The following is a 16,105-nucleotide window of genomic DNA, read 5'->3' on the forward strand; positions in this document are numbered from 1 at the left end:
TATCTGATTGTCCATACTCTATATGGGTAAGAAAAGTTTAAAGTAAAAATAGAAAGAAGAAAACAAGACCCTGATAAGTCTACCTTTCACAGATATCTACTAATACCATTTTAATGTACATACATTTTTGCTAGGCATTTATGTATATTTTAAAAATAAAACAGTAATTATATTTTAAATAATGTTTGGTGCCTACTTCTTTTTCATTTAGTATATTGTGAGCATGTCACATATCCTTAAAACACTTTGTTATTCCTAATAGTTATTTACTGTATCATAAACTATATTCAATATTACCAATTCTTTTTTTTTTTTTTCCAAAAAATCTTTGGCTGCCTTTAATTAGTTTTAACCCTAAAGCTTTTAAAAGTGGAATCGATCGGAAGGCAAGAATGTAGGGGACTAGTTTTCTAGCACTTCTCTTGTAAACTCATATTTTAGATTCTTCTTTGGAGTAAAACACACTCTCCAGCTGTTTATAAGATAATTTCTGAGTTGTTAAAACTCTGTGTTCCTCCATTGTATTCCCCTATTCAATCTTGGCTGCCAGTCAGACAGAAAGAAAGCACAGAGACCGTTTTTTCTTGCATCTGCACTGGGACCTTAGCAGCAGACAGTAACTGTTCCAGGTCTGTCAAATAGATGCGTATCAATTCTTTATTATAGGACATTTAGATTACCCCAGCCCATCATCATGATAGAAAAATTATGGTACATAAATCTCTGGGCATGTGATTGTTTCCAAGAAGTAAGATAGTTAGGATAAATGTGTAAAATTTGTTAAAGCTTTTGTTGCATTATACCAAATTTCTCTCTAGAAAAGCTATTGGACCTAGCCTCACTATATGAATATTCATTTCTTCTCACACTTCTTAATGATTTTAAAAATCTTTGCAATTTTAATAGTGAATATGTCTTATTTCAATTTGAATTCTTGTTTATTAAGATTGCCGTTGTTTTTTTAAATTTGTTTTTCAGTTGCTCAAATATTTTTTCTTCTGTGAAGTGCCTTTTTGTTTCCTTTGCCCATCTCATTTATAAAGTTTACTTTACAAATTAATAATAACAACTAAATTCCTTTTCGTGTTAAAGCTCTTATGTTTGCAGGATGTCATGCTAGTGAGATGAAAAAGCTCACTTCTGTTTTGTTTAATTAAAGCTGTTATGCCAGGCAGTATTCATGCTTAATAATTTATTTCTAAATTGACTGGACCAAGAGTACTTCAGACTTAGACTCACTAGCAAGAGGTGGCATAGAAAATGTCTGCTACTAATGTGTGGGTCCCGTGGACTTTGGGGTAAGGTAAAAACTCTCTCTGGCAGTTTTCAGTCTTAGGCCTTTTGAATAGACTTTTTTTTTTTCAATCAAGTATTTAACTTGCAGTATACATTGGATAGTTCATAATAATTGTACAAGCAATTAATCTTTTACTGACCACACTTGGGCATCTGGAAAGAAAAAAGAGAGAGAGAACCACATCTTGGTTTATTTGATATGTAGGAGATGATGGATGGGGTGAGTAGAGAAAGAGAGAGGATTCAAATTCTTAGTGGATCTGAATTTTCATCGTATTTCAGATGGAGCAGGTAAAATCCCTGAAGGAGTCATAGCAAGAGTGATGGAATAACATTAAGATCACCTGAAAGTTTTTTCACGAGGAATGATTTTAAGTGTATCATGTTAAACCATTGAAATAAACACGAAGAACTGGCCTTTATATAAATCAAAGTTATTCAACTGAAAATTAAGGCTATCTGGCAAACCATCTGTTATGTTTTATGGAATTGATCTCCAAGACAGATGTGAGTAGAGGGCTGAATCTCCCTCACGAAGTCGTAGAGCCAGTCCAACCACACACAGGGAGCTCCCTTGCTTCCTGGTATCTGATGAAAGCTGACGAGGAACCTCAGAAGAAATGCTCTCAGAAAAGCATCACTCTTTATATTTGATATGAGTTAATAACATTGATATATTGCTTGAAGCAAAATATGAGAAAAATTAACTTCTGGGTATAGTGGGTACCTATGATTATTATTTTTTTCAATTCAACATGTGTTAGGTTGTAAAATTCTTTGTTTCCTATCATTTTGCATGAATCTTTTACCCTTGAAGGTCCTGCCTCAGGCTTCCTGCTAACAGATTTAGTATTTCAAATCTCTCAGCATATTTCACCCACATTTTCCAAGCTTATTGTTGCCTCATTTTAAAGTGCTTCTCTTAGCTTTTATATAGCCTTGGGTAATAGCATTTATTTATTTACTCTTCACTTATTATTTATTGAGCACCTACTATGGGCCAGAAACTTCCCGCATGCTGGAAATACAAAAAAGAAAGTCATGGTTCCTGATCTCAAATAGCAATTTGAGTAGGTATGACAATCACATGAAGAGATAATTATAATACAAGCAAAGAAGTAAAATGTTTGATGTTGCATAGGTTATTAGGGAAGCAGTGAGGAGGGACATATTTATCAAGGAAGGCTTCTTGGAGTAAGGGCTACCTAGTTAAATCTTTAGGCGTCATAAGGGTTAGCCAGAGCTAGGACTGAGAAGTAAAGAAAATGCATAGTTTCTGCAGGGGTCTATACATGATTTTGTTGTGTTAAAAATAAGTTATGAGCAGGGGATGACAAAAATGACTTATCTGTTTCCTTGCCAACTGTAGGTACTATTAAATTCCCTAGATTTCAAATGGCCCAGGGAAGAGTAGTAGTATGAGAATTTTAAAGGATTTTTTTGTCTTGCTCTCTTCACATCATTTTGTTGTTATCAGCTTATTACAGGTAATATCAGCTCATCCACTGCTTTTAACTGTAGTGATAACAAATACTTATGTAACTTTGAAGGATGATGGATGATAAAAACTGCTTCTCCACAGTCCCTATGTCCCTGACCTTGATCTTCTCTACCCTGTTGCACACATCATTGGACAAAATTCTGTGTCAAAGAAAATACCACCTTTCTCTTTTTCTGCAGTTAGACCAGACCTATCTTCCTGTCGTGCTGAGGAAATGTACAACAGAGCGACTCAGTATGGGTCTGCTGCTGGATAAAGAGCTTGCATCAGAATGTAATTGAAAGCATTGCTTCCTTCATTGAGAAAGTCTTACTGTGAAAACTAAACATCAGCCAAACTAAATAATGTGCCTAGTGAGGTAGTTGATTTACATTTTGGGGCAAACTCCTTGTATTAGTTTATTATTACTATATAACGAATTATGCAGAATTTAGTGGTGTAAAACAAGACACATTTATCATCTCAGTTTATGTGGGTCAGAAGTTCAGGAATGTCTTAGATGGGTTCTCTGCTTCAGAGTTATACCAGTTTGTAATCTGGGTTTCTCTTGGGGCTGTGGTCTCATCAGCCACGGGATTAGCAAAGGATTCACTTTAAACTCCTTCAGGTTATTGACAGAATTCATTTCCCTGTGGCTGTAGGATTCAGAGCAGCTTGCTTTTTCAAAGCCAGAGTCTTATATAACATAACCATAGAAGTAACATATCACTTTTGCATGTTCTATTGGTTAAAATCAAGTCACAGTTTCTTCCTTCACACAGGAGGGATTATACAAGGTCATGAATGCCAACAGGCAGGATCATGGACGTTACCTGTCCACAACACTTCTTGTCTCTTCTGGGGCCAAGAATAAATAGGTTGAAGAGAGTGGCAATATTCATGGACCATACGTGAAGTAGCACTATTAGTGTAATATAATAAAGGATAAGGAAAAGGGAGAGATAACTCTGTTTCCTTTTAGCTTCTTTGATCAGGAACAAAGATGACATCATTTTGAGGGGAGTACAGATGTTTTATTTGTTCTACATGATGATTTTTCTAAAAAAAAAATTGTGACATCACATAAAATTTTGGAGCTAATAAGTAAAAATTTTTATTTGTGGTTCCATTAAAAAAAAAAAAATAGAACACTCTAGTAGCTTGGGACCCTCTACCTTCCTGCCGGGAAAAATTGGCCAGGGCTTAGTAGAAGAAACCCACATTTTTTAGTTGGGTTTACTGAAAAATTTCTACTGCTCAGAAACTCAGTGTACAAATACCCTGTAATCAGGCCCCCTCTGCTAATTTACTCTACCTGACCAAGCTTCTTCTGGCATTTAAGAGACATCCTGAGGACCTTTGGCTACTCAGTCCCAATTGGCATTGCTATTGTTACTGTGGTCCTTGATCCTTTTACCCCTGCTGTAGGTTTGGAATTATATACTGTAACTATCTATTAATTTTATATTTATAGAATGTAATCGTTACTTACAGCATTTTTAGTAGGTGACCACATCAATACCGACTTTCTCTGGCTGTCTTTCAGAATGATGGTTTCCAGTGCCTTAGTTTTAGCTGCTGCAGCCGTGTAAATAGAATGAATCAGGAAATTGTAAATACTTGAGAAAACAGATGTCAACATAACCAGGTCTTATCCTCAGTGAGCTGACAACCTTGAAGGGATTATGTGACATTAGGCATAAATATAGCAGTAATATATGATTTACAACACTTTACCTATAATTTAGCAATTGAATTTGCATATATATACACATATGTATATCTGTTATTTCTTTACAAAACATCCAAGTTGTGATAAAGTTTTTAAAAAATCGATCTTTGAATAGTGTTATGCTTTCTATCAAAAAGCTGCATTTGCTGAAGTCCTTGGTTTATGAATAAACTGTTTATATCCAGAAAGATCTTTTTATTTTTGGATTTAGTATAACCCCAGGAAAAGTTAGATGTGATGAATCCTTTAAAATATAGTTATTTATCAGTTCATATTTTAAAAATAGTATTAAACCCCTTAATTGTGGGGGCTGTTAGTGTTTTGTCTTTTAGGGAAGCATTCCAAAAGCCATTTAAAAATCCATATTTGTTATATTTGTCCAGATGGTAAGTATTAAGATATGACTATTTTCTTGTGTATAATGCACTCTTTCTGTCTATCTTGCAAAATCTGTAAATAACTTGAGATCAGAGAGTATTCTTAATACTAGAACAAAGACTGACAGTTAGAACTTGTGTGTTGAAGTTAGCTGGTAATGTTTTGTTGAATTAGCTTCCAAAACTTAAAAACTGAGACTGCATAGAAGTCTCCTAATTTACCTTGTCTCCTTAAAAATAGGTAATGAATAATGGTTTATTAATTATTTAAAAAAAAAAACACAGCATTAGTTTGACTTTATGAAATCTGGCTCCTCTATTGAGAAGGTAAAACAACAAAACCCGTGCGCAAGTATGTTGGATGTCAAGTAGCGCCACGCTGCAATGGAGTTTATTGCTCATACATGTGGAGTCAGCTGGGGCTACCTAGGCAACACTGTTGAACTTGGCTATGTTCACTCACATGTCTGGGGTGGGGTGGCTGGCTGTGGGATGATCTGGGTTCACCTAGGCTGTCCTTGTCTAGAGTGACTCAGCTTCGCTTCAGGTATTTTATTCTCCAGCAGGCTAGCTAAGGGATGTTCTCATGCTGATAGCGATGGGGGAGAGCACAAAGAGAAATACACAAATGCTTTTCAAGGCTATTTCTGGGTCACATTTGCTAATATTCCATTGACAAAATCAAGTCACATGCTGAGTCATGTGTCTATAGGTGAGGTAGAATGCATAGTGGGAGGTCACTGCAGAATCACATAGGGTCATCCTTGCAGTCCACCACAAGTGCTACACTCTCGGTGCCCATGACTTATTTCAAAATCCTACGTATACATATACTGTGTGTGTGTGTGTGTGTTTGACCTTCTTTGCCTGTTTTAGAACTATAAAACTAAGCCCTTTCAAAAACAAAGTGAATAAATAACTGTAATCCTCTTTTTCTTGAGTGGTTTTTAGTGCATGTGTTAGTTTTCCTTGTGAAAAAAATACAAAATGAATCTTTATGAAATCCTTGATTTTAATATAGACTCTATGACCTTAGTGTAAATTCGACACTATTTTGTGTGAAAAGCTTTCAACGTCATTGGAAATATAAAACTGTTTATTATTTTGCTTCAATGTGGAATTACTGTGTAAAAAAAAAAAAAAAATCAAGCAAGCAACAGTAATTAGCAGCCTAACCTAAAAACTCTTGGTTAAGTAATTGTGTTGTTCATTTACTTATTCATTTGTAGAACAAACATTTTCAGCCCTTAGGTATAAAGAATAAGGGCTTTATAGAACTTTGTATTTTGAATGCAAGTGTATAAATAGACACATGTTTTCTTGGTGTAGTTTCTGTCTTAGCAGGATTATTCATTTTGCTAATTTATTAACATTTTCTTATATGAAAAGATAGTCAGATTTGGGGCAAATAACACAAAAGTGGGTACAAAAAATAGCGGTAATCCGAAAATAGGATTGAATATTTTAAATTTTGCTTCAAACAAGAGAATCATCTTAGGACTACAGACAATTTTTTCTTCTTAAGACACACTTAAAAAAATACCTACAGCCCTTTGCATCCACAATAAATGTTGATGTGAAAGTGTTACAGTTTTGTTTTTGTAAATTGCATAAGTAATCGCCACCTCCCCACGCTCCCGCCCTCACTTGCTAAGTTGATGCTTCCCTTTTTAATGGCTGTAATATATTTGTAAACATGTTTCTTAACTTACTTGAAAACATGTTGGTTCCATCTCATTTCTTTGCAGACAGCTTACTGTCTGTTGAATCTTTAGCTTCTTTTTTTCTAATGACTCCTTTGAAATATTATTTTAATGAACCTATGAAACACATCATTGTATTCTTTATGTTGTGGTTGGACTGCTAATGAGACTCATCCATTAAGCAAATGGCTTTGTAGGCAATACAAATGTAATAAATAAAGTTAGTCTGTTCTTTACTACTTTTCTGCTGATGGGCATACCTCATGCTGAGAAGGTAATGTTTCATGACCAAAAAGTTCAGTTGGTAGGCAGATTGGCAATCTTTGCATTAAAAAAAATTAAAGAATATCATAAAAGCATATATGCAACACCCACTATTTTTATTAAATTGTAGGATAATGTATTTCTGGTATAAGCATTATATTCCAACGTGGTATGCCTTATAAAGGAAATTAAGTATTCATGTGATCAATAGAAGTAAAAAAATAATGCTTCTCCGTAGAAGGAAAAAAACCCTTCATTTTTTTTTTTTAAGAAAGCAACACCTCTGCCATGGATTGCATTGAAAAACTAAATTCAGGTCCTTTCAATTCGACCTCATTATGGGCTTTGATTTTCTGCCTTATCAAAAGGAGATACGGGTGTCAAAAATGATCTCGCCACCTTGTTTGAGTACAACCTAGTTGCAACCACCAATTCTACCTTGGAATCCCAAGTTTCATTATTTTTGGGAAAATATTATAAGAATTTACTCAATATTCAGTTGGCAAAAGCTATAATAATAATAATTATTATTTTTACATAGGTAATTGGATAGTTTTGTAGGTTTGCTGTTCTGATCAGTAGAAACAACAGGATAACACTGCCAACTGGTTATTTCTCTACTGCTATGATGGGTAGCATAGCCTGGCTGAGCTCACAGAATTTCTAGGTCTCCACAACTGTGAAGGATACCAGCCTCTAAGAATAAATATATTAATTGATGAACATTTTCTGGGGCCCTCTCAAAAAATTCACTGTGGGTTTGGGCACAGACAAAGGCAAATGTTGGCAGAGAACAGGCATATCTTCTCTAGCCAGGACTTTCTCTGTTGCTTTAAACCCATTGTTCTAGGGGCTGATTTGGTGGAAATGAAATACGAAAGGAAAAAGGAGGTAAGATCAAGCTTTACATAGCAACAAAACTAAAAAAAAATTGCCCTCAGTTTTGGAAACAATTTCCCTATAAGAAGTTACTGATGCAACTTCAAGAAACAAATGGTACATTAAAAAAGTTGATACAGTACATTTATATGTTGTAACATTTGTGAAATCAGGTCTCATAGCTGATAGCATGTCATAGTTTTTAAGAAGGTGTATTTTTTTAAACTACGTAAAGTAATGGTAGGTCTTACTATCGATGTCATCTAAGATTTAGTAAATTACTGTAGTTTGGGATTTTATTGTTTCATTCCTAGTAAAGTATCTGTAGTGGAAGGTAAGGGTGGTGTTACTGTCTTTAAAACAAAGAACTGCTTTCATGGATCTGACAAAAGGAGCAATTTAGTCTCAAACTTGATTTTATAGATCATCTAGGTACCTGCTCTAGTCTACTGTTTTCTAGTCTACAAGCTTTGGTCTCCCTTGCTTGCCTCCCTGAAATCTTAATGATTTATCTTTATGAGCTTGAAAAGGAGAGTTCCCACATGTGTCCATGCCACCACAGATGCTCAGTCCTCATTCTAATCTGAAAACTGTGTGATCGTAGATATTTAACAATAGCCTGAACAGGTAAAGAATCATACTTTTGGCCATGTGATTCCCTGACAGTAAGTCGTAGACCAGAATGGTCAATAGTTATTCTGCCATCTTTAATTGATTCATTAGGGTAACCGGTGTACTTTGTGGCACTCATTGCGAGGCATGCCCAGCCTCAGCAGGAGAGTCCACCATGAGCCATAGTGATGCCTGTCATGAACACAGACTGGATGTTGGGGATGGAAACACCACATTTATGTCATCTCTCTTATACACCCTCAGTCCTTTGTCCATCACCAGTTCTGAGATGAATAATTTAAAATTTACGAAGTAAGTGGGTAAAGGTTAGAACACTCTTGATCTTAAATAAAGCACAATATTTTTAAAAAATCCACCGTAAAGCAATTTACAGTGTTCACATAAAGGAAATGTCCTAATAATATTGTCTTAAATATTATCTAGGATATGCTTCAAAATAATTTCTCAAGTGTTAGTAGAGGTATAAATGATTCATATAACCATTCTCTGTACATTTAAAATTTTTTACGTTAAAATCAAATCTCGAAATGGAGACTCTCATACTTTAGTTAATAAAGTTCTTTGAACTGGATGATGGACTGATTTTGATAACAGCTTCCAAAGAGTGTTAGAATGAGGTTTTAATGTGGCTCATTTTTTAATTAGAAGAAATCTTGAAAGATACTTATGAATCTAGCACAATCTTTATTAACTTCAGTGAAACAGCCACAGCAAAAATCAACATGTTTTTTTATTAATAAGGTTGGGAAAATCTCTAAAGTTAAGCCTTTTGCTATTTCCGTAGTTTCTCCTCACTTTTGTTAATTTTTACCTTTTATAGCCTCATAAACTAGGATAGCTTGAAATAATTTCAAGATTGTAAACATATCACCAAAGATACAGACTTATGGAATTTGTTCTGTTGTGCTGCCATAGGTGGCTTTCTCAGTCTGTTTATGACATGAGGTAAGGCTCTTCAATTAAACTAGGAAGAAAATAGATGCAAAGTACAAATATTTCTATGCATTAGTGGCTTAATGTTTATTCTTCTTAATTGCTATTCATATTGACTTTGTTAAACACATTTCAGTCTGCTTACTTAAGTTTTTATTATTTGTCCCCAAAAACACCTATGTTGAAAACAGTAAAAATGTAAATGCAGTCTAGTGAATAGAGACATGCTAGTAGTTTCCAACAAAATGCCTCCCATAAGTAAAAAAAGAGAAAAACACACTTACTTCACCAAGGACCTTTTTGAAATGATGATTAATTGCTTTTTAAAGGAATTATTCTCGAGATATGCTAAGCTACTCAGCAGTAATTTAAAGTTGGCAACCTGTTAACCGTCTCCCGTCTGCTCCATTGAGGTCAGCCAGCTTCTCTTGGATAACTGTACTCTGAGAGTTTGAAAGCAAAGTGCAAAATGCCATCCTTAAAATTGGAGCTGTCACATTAAATTATGTCACATCTGATGACAGGTCACAAGAGAAAGTGATACATGACTTTATAAACACGAGTCACCAAAAGCACACTCATTGGAATTCTGGTTGTCCACCATTGTTAGGCCAGAAGTTATTTTTTGTCAAAAATTAACAGACTCCAGGGCTTTTAAAGGGGATCTTAAAATAGAAAAGGAAGTTTTTCTATTGTGGACAGTTCTATCTAATATGGATTAAAATGCGGATGGAGGAAAGAAAGAGAATCACCTATAAATAGTGATAACAGTCTCACTAATTTTAAATTGCAGTCTAGCCCAGCATTAAAAATGAAAATGTTGTTAATTAGGCTACAGAAGGTATCATGACAAATAATGTTGAGAAATTTGGGTTGATATTAGTAACTTATCTGGGGAAGCACAGGGAGGTGACATTTAGAATAATTAATGCTCCACCTTTCTCCACCATATCTTACATATACTTGTTCCAAGTAAAATATAATCCAACAATGGAATTGATGGTTTGAGCTGTAGCTATACAGCTCTTCCTATTCCTTTTTATGGCATGCTGCCTTCTGTAATTGTACATTAGACTGCTAGGGAATGTGTCCATTTTAATCAGCTTTATGATTAGACAAGTCCTCTGCCCCATCCTTCTGTTCCCCAACCCCTGTTCCCCATACTTACAAAATTGCAGGCAACTTTCAGTATCTCAATAGATAAAAGTAAAAATCTCCTCCTGAAATGTTAGTGTTGGTGTACTAGGTAGCTCACACATAGCAATTTATGCTATTATTCTATAGTGATTTCAGTATATTAAATTACATTTTAAAAGATTGTATAGAAGATATAATTTGTTACAAAAACTAAGATATGCAAAAATAAAACCATTTTCTATAACGTAATTTCTATATCAAATATCCATTCTATCAGGCTGCTGGGAAGAAATGATATTTTAGGGATTCTATTTTCCTTTCTCCTCTGGGTTGTAGTCATCTTCTCGGGATAAGGCAGGATCCCATCTGGTCTCCAATGTCACCTGTCCGCTCTAGCATCCACGAAGACATCCATTGTCCCGCACAGTCCTCTCTGTGCAGTCGTGGCATCACTTTAAACTCACATGTTGTTGGTGTCTGCAGAGTGTCTGGATCACAAGGTTTCTGCATGTCCATGACACTCTGGGCGCAGGGCTCTTTCTCTTGCTTTCATTCCATGTTGAAGCACCAACAACTTTGGGTGGGAATGTTATATGCATAAAATCCTAAAAGGGGAAGGCCAAAAGAAGAGTCATATCCTTCTCATGGGGTTCTCCTTGCGGATGGAGCGGGGCAGGTTTTGCTTCTACTCTTGGATTTCCTGAAGCCAGCTGAGGATTCAGCCGTCTTCCGTGCTCGGCTAGGGTAGCAGGGAGGTCGGCACCTGTTATCCTCGCTTTCTCTATATACTTTTCCCTCCTTCCAGTCCAAGTTGCCTGGGTGGAGAGAGTCGTGGTTAGGGTTGGAGGAGGAAGAAACCAGTTTCTTGATCATGGAGTTTTCTTGTATTTTCGCTTTTTATTTTTGGTAACCCAATTTATTTCCTCAAGCCCTAGATATCGATACTCATAAACCAGAGACACCTTCCATCTTTGTCACATTCCTTCCCAGAGGACATGAATACACTGTAGTCCAGCTATCCGGATAGGAAGTAAAACAAATGAAGACAGAAGAGTCTGGGGTGTAGGGGTGGGTTGGGGGTGGTGCTTATGGTGGTGTAACTACTAGTTGATATCGAAAACAAACTTCTTCTGCCTCTCATTTTTTATTTAGTGGATATCAGTCTTGTCTTCATTTGAGAAGACAATATAGCAGAGTTCAACAAATATCAGAGTTGGAATCTACTAATACAGGTGTGAATTTAGGCTCTACTGTTTATTCACTCTGGGCATGTAATGTAACTTTTCTGTGCCAAAATTAGCTATAAAATCGGGGTGACGATGAATTACTTGTGAAATTTGAGTGAAGGATCTAAATTCTGTCATATTAATGACAGAATTTTCTTTAAAAGCCAACAAATATGAGATGACTATCATTACAAGTAATAACAAGTGTTGGAGAGGTTGTGGGGAAAAAGGAACCCTCATACACAGCTAGTGGGAATGCAAATAGATACAACCAGTATGGAAAACAGTATAGAGGTTCCTTAAAAAACTAAGAATTGTCTGCGGCCATGCCATCCTGAACAAGCCCGATCCCGTCTGATCTCGGAAGCTAAGCAGGGTCAGGCCTGGTTAGTACTTGGATGGGAGACCACCTAGGAAGACTGCGTGCCATAGGTGTAAAAACCAAACAAACAGATAAAACAAAACAGAAAACAACAAACAAACAAAACTAAGAATTGAATTACCATCTGATCCAGCAATTTCTATTCTGAATATTTACCCAAAAAAGCTGAAAATATATATCCACAAAGATGTATGCACCCCGATGTTCATAGCAGCATTATTCATGGTGGCCAGGGCATGGAAGCAACCAAAGTGTCCTCCAATAGATGATTGGAAGAAGAAGATGTGATACATAAATACAATGGAGTATTGCTCAGCCATAAGAAAATATGAAGTGCTGCCTTTTGTGACAACATGGATGGATCTTGAGTAATCATGCCAAATGAAATAAGTCAGATGGAAAAAGTTGAAAACCATATGATATCACTCATGTGGAATATAAAACTGAAAGCAACAAACATGACAAGCAGACTCATGGGCACAGACAGTGAATTAGTGGTTAGCAGAGGGAAAGAGGGAAGGGGAGAAGGGGGAAGGTAAGTGGGGGTAAAAGGGGTCAAATATTTGGTGACCAAAGGAAATCTAACTCTAGGTGGTGAACACACAATGCAATATATGTATTACTATTGAATGATACACTTGAAACTTATTTGATTTTGTTAATGCCAACCCCAATACTTTTTAATTAAAAAAAAAATCAACTTAAAAAATAAACACAAGCCAACAAATGTGAGCTTATTTCCAATTTTCTATCAAATCTATTCTTCATTTATAATTATTCTCTATAATTTTCAACTTTTACTGCCCTCAGGCAATATTTTATCTCCTTTGAATCTCAGTTAAATTTTTGATTTCTCATTCAAAGCCAAAATCTTGTCAGTCTCAAAGTTCTTCTGTGTTCCATGTTAATTTTAACTATTTGTGTTTAGTTTGAGGGAAGAGGGCAACTCAGAATTTTATAGGATTATGTAAAGCATCTTGCTGTTTATCAGAAGAAAAGGATACTCCGTCTATTTAAAGAATAAAAAAGGCTTCACAGTAATGAGAATGCACTTAATGCCATGGAACTATACACTTAAAAATGGTTAAAATGATAAATTTGGTGCTATGTATATTTTACCATAATAAAAAATTTAAAAAAAGAAAGCACGGAGTACCCAAACATAAGATGTTCATAAAGTGAGACTCTCAAGCACTCTATTCTACCTACCAGATTAGAATGCCTTTACAATCATGCCAGTGATCAGATCTCTGCTATGCAAAGAGCTGTCTCTGCCCTTTAACTTTTGCTCACGCGGTTGTTCTTTCGATGACTGCTTACTAAGCTCATGCTGCGGACAGGGCACCAACTCAGGTACTCTGAGCCATTTCCTTGGCAGCTCGACACATAGCCTTTGCCTACCTCTCACTAAAATATCCGTGGAGATACAGAAAGAAAGAACGATTATCACAACACCCATAATGAAGATAGAAGTCATCCTAATTCTAGAATTTGGGAAAGAATGATACTATTTATAAAGCAAAAAGAACTGGCTGGAGACATCTTTTCAGACACAAGCACACAACATTTCCTACCTTCAATCTATGAAAAAGATGTCTTGAGAAAAAGGTCGAGGTGATGGGGAGGGCATGGGGGTGCGGTGTGGGGAATGGAATGGGGTAGAAATATATGACTTGTTACTTTCAAGGCATAGATCCTTAACACAGAGATTTATACAAGCACTTATGATTTGTGATAGCAAGTGTTTTTCACCCTGGTGCCCTTGTCTCCATGTGGACTAGATTCTTCAGGCTTCTGGAGAGTTCACATATCTGTGGGTTTAAAATACAGTGCTATAATTGAACAGATTTTAATGTCACCATTTTAAAATTATACGGCTTATTTGATCCTTTAAACTAAAATTACAATAAATTCAGCATATCATTGCCCCCAAAAAGGCTTAATATAGGTTTACTAGTATGAACACAAGTTCCATGTGGATATACTCAACTCAGAACAGTAAAACTCCATGGAGTCAAACAAATATTCTCTTTCAACAATCGAGTAATTATCCTGCAGTTTATCATCTTGCATATTTTGATATTTTGCTTAAAATATTTTTATTTCAGTTGTACGCATTTCATCTTTCTAATTAGATAATTAACTATTCGATGGTAATGTCTGTCCTTGGTTTATATCTCTCAAGAGCAGCAAATAGAGTCTTTTGGATCTAAAGGGCAAGAATTGACAGAGGTGCCGCGGTGGATTACCAATGTGTCATTGGCATACGAACAAAGACTGGAGGCAGCACACCACTTATTTGCTAGTTCTAGTTGTAGAAACACAGTCCATGTTTATTGATTATGGAGTACCGAGAAAGAAAATCTAATTATTTTTTGAACCTCTGTATTCATATAAATATGCAACTTCGGTTTTAGGTATCTCTTCTCACTTGGAATTTATTTTATAGAATTTTTAGTAATGATTTAAAATTACTTAAGAATATTGGATTAAAATATAACAATTATATAAGTGTTCCTGTAATAAAATCTTTGTTGGCTTAATTGATAATGTAGGAACAACTGAGTTTAGAGAACAAAAGTAAAAACAAAAAAAAAAGATTATATACCTCTCAAAAAATTTTGAAACCGAAGAATCTGTGCCAGAGCATAAATTGACATGTTTGCGTTTAAAATCAAACTATAGGTGTCAAAACCCATCTGTTCAGTCAGAACTTCTAGTGAGTGATTGGCAACTTTCAGAATCTCCTTTTTTTGGAAAAAAGAGGGATCCTAAACTTTTTTTAAGTCTGCAATAGTTCAGTGAAACTTTAAGAATGAACTTGAATAACAACGAGGTGAGAACATAGCCCACCGTGTTGTCTATAGATAATTTACACATGGTGCCTGAGAACAAAAGAGCTTGAGTCAGTTTCTTTGAGCACATCTGCTCCTAAGCACAGTGTAGTTAATTTCAGTCACTGGTGTTTTGATTCACAGCTGTTATGAAGTAGGGATTCCACTTTTGTCATGTCGGCTACAAATATTTCTTTCTAGCAGATGGGGTTCTTCTTTTTGAGGAAGGAAATAAAATCAAGAGGGTAAATGAGAATAAGTAAGGAGCTTGGGTAAACTGAAGAACTGGAGTCCCTCTGACATGTACTTGAGGTGTTGAGAGCTGATTGTCAACAGGAAGGCTGTGTGTGCTGAGCAACTGTGAGTGTGGAATTCTAAAAAACTAATGCTGTCTGCTAAGTTAATATTCTTATTTTCCTTGGGTGCATTAGATGAGAATTGGAAGTACGAACATTAGCATTAGACATTTTCCTTCATTTTAGGATATGGATAAGAAATATAGCACATTGGCTCAAAATTGAATCACTCTTCATTTAACAAATGCTGAAGAGTTTAGGGGAGCTGAGCTATTTTTGGATCCTAAGATTCAAATCCAGAAAGAAAAAAAGAAAGAAAAGTTGATATCCAAACAAATATTTGAAGATCAAAAATCACTCATTTTATATATATGCATATGCATATGCATATGCACGTACATATTTGCTTATGCATAATAGAAATATATAAGTTTATGTATTTACACATACATAACAGAAATAGCAAATGTAAAGATTGATAAGTGTCATCTGCCATAGACATGGGGAGTAGGACATGTGGTCCATAATTCCTTTGTAAGCTATATGCCAGATGGCATCTTCTGTTCTTTTGTTGGTCACCTCTTCTCACATGGAGCCTGCAAAGGAGGCATTATTATCTCTCTTTCAAAGTTAAGGAAACTGAGGTCACACAGCTTTTAACTAGTGTGCCCAGGTTTGAGGCTGGCCCATCTAGCTCTCAAAGCCACATGCTCTTTCCACTCCCCCAGGCCCTCTCGCATTCTGAAGGAAGGCTGACTTTGCAGTTGCTGCATTATATACCAGTTGGTAATTTATATGCTCTAATAAATAAATACACTGTTCAATTCCCATGACAGTGCCACCATTATATGTCATGGTTTTCTGCATCCACTTGAGCTCTTCAGATATGTCATATTGTGCAGAAACCAGCCTGTGCCCTATCTTCCTTGAGCA

General features: G+C 35.7%; 1 protein-coding gene, 1 long non-coding RNA gene, 1 other non-coding gene and 1 pseudogene across 6 annotated transcripts in view; 2 read left to right on the forward strand and 2 right to left on the reverse strand.

Annotated features, from left to right (window-relative positions):
• Positions 1-9,700, reverse strand: part of LOC120599479 (uncharacterized) — a 48,278-nt gene extending 38,578 nt beyond the window's left edge. The window contains exons 1-2 of the long non-coding RNA XR_005651914.1: positions 9,582-9,700; positions 4,269-4,449 (exon numbers count right to left, since the gene is read on the reverse strand). This is a non-coding gene — a long non-coding RNA (uncharacterized LOC120599479). The remainder of the gene's footprint in view (positions 1-4,268; positions 4,450-9,581) is intronic.
• The window catches only part of FHIT (fragile histidine triad diadenosine triphosphatase), a 1,065,768-nt gene that overhangs the window by 505,706 nt on the left and 543,957 nt on the right, over positions 1-16,105 (forward strand). The gene's annotated exons all lie outside the window — the stretch shown is intronic.
• Positions 518-648, reverse strand: LOC120599565 (small nucleolar RNA SNORA31). Its single transcript, XR_005651930.1, has one exon. It is a non-coding gene; the product is annotated as a small nucleolar RNA SNORA31 (small nucleolar RNA).
• Positions 11,977-12,095, forward strand: LOC120599554 (uncharacterized; annotated as a pseudogene).

The sequence above is a fragment of the Pteropus medius genome, unplaced genomic scaffold, assembly GCF_902729225.1.
Source record: "Pteropus medius unplaced genomic scaffold, Ma_sr-lr_union100, whole genome shotgun sequence".
Taxonomy (NCBI): Eukaryota; Metazoa; Chordata; class Mammalia; order Chiroptera; family Pteropodidae; genus Pteropus; species Pteropus medius.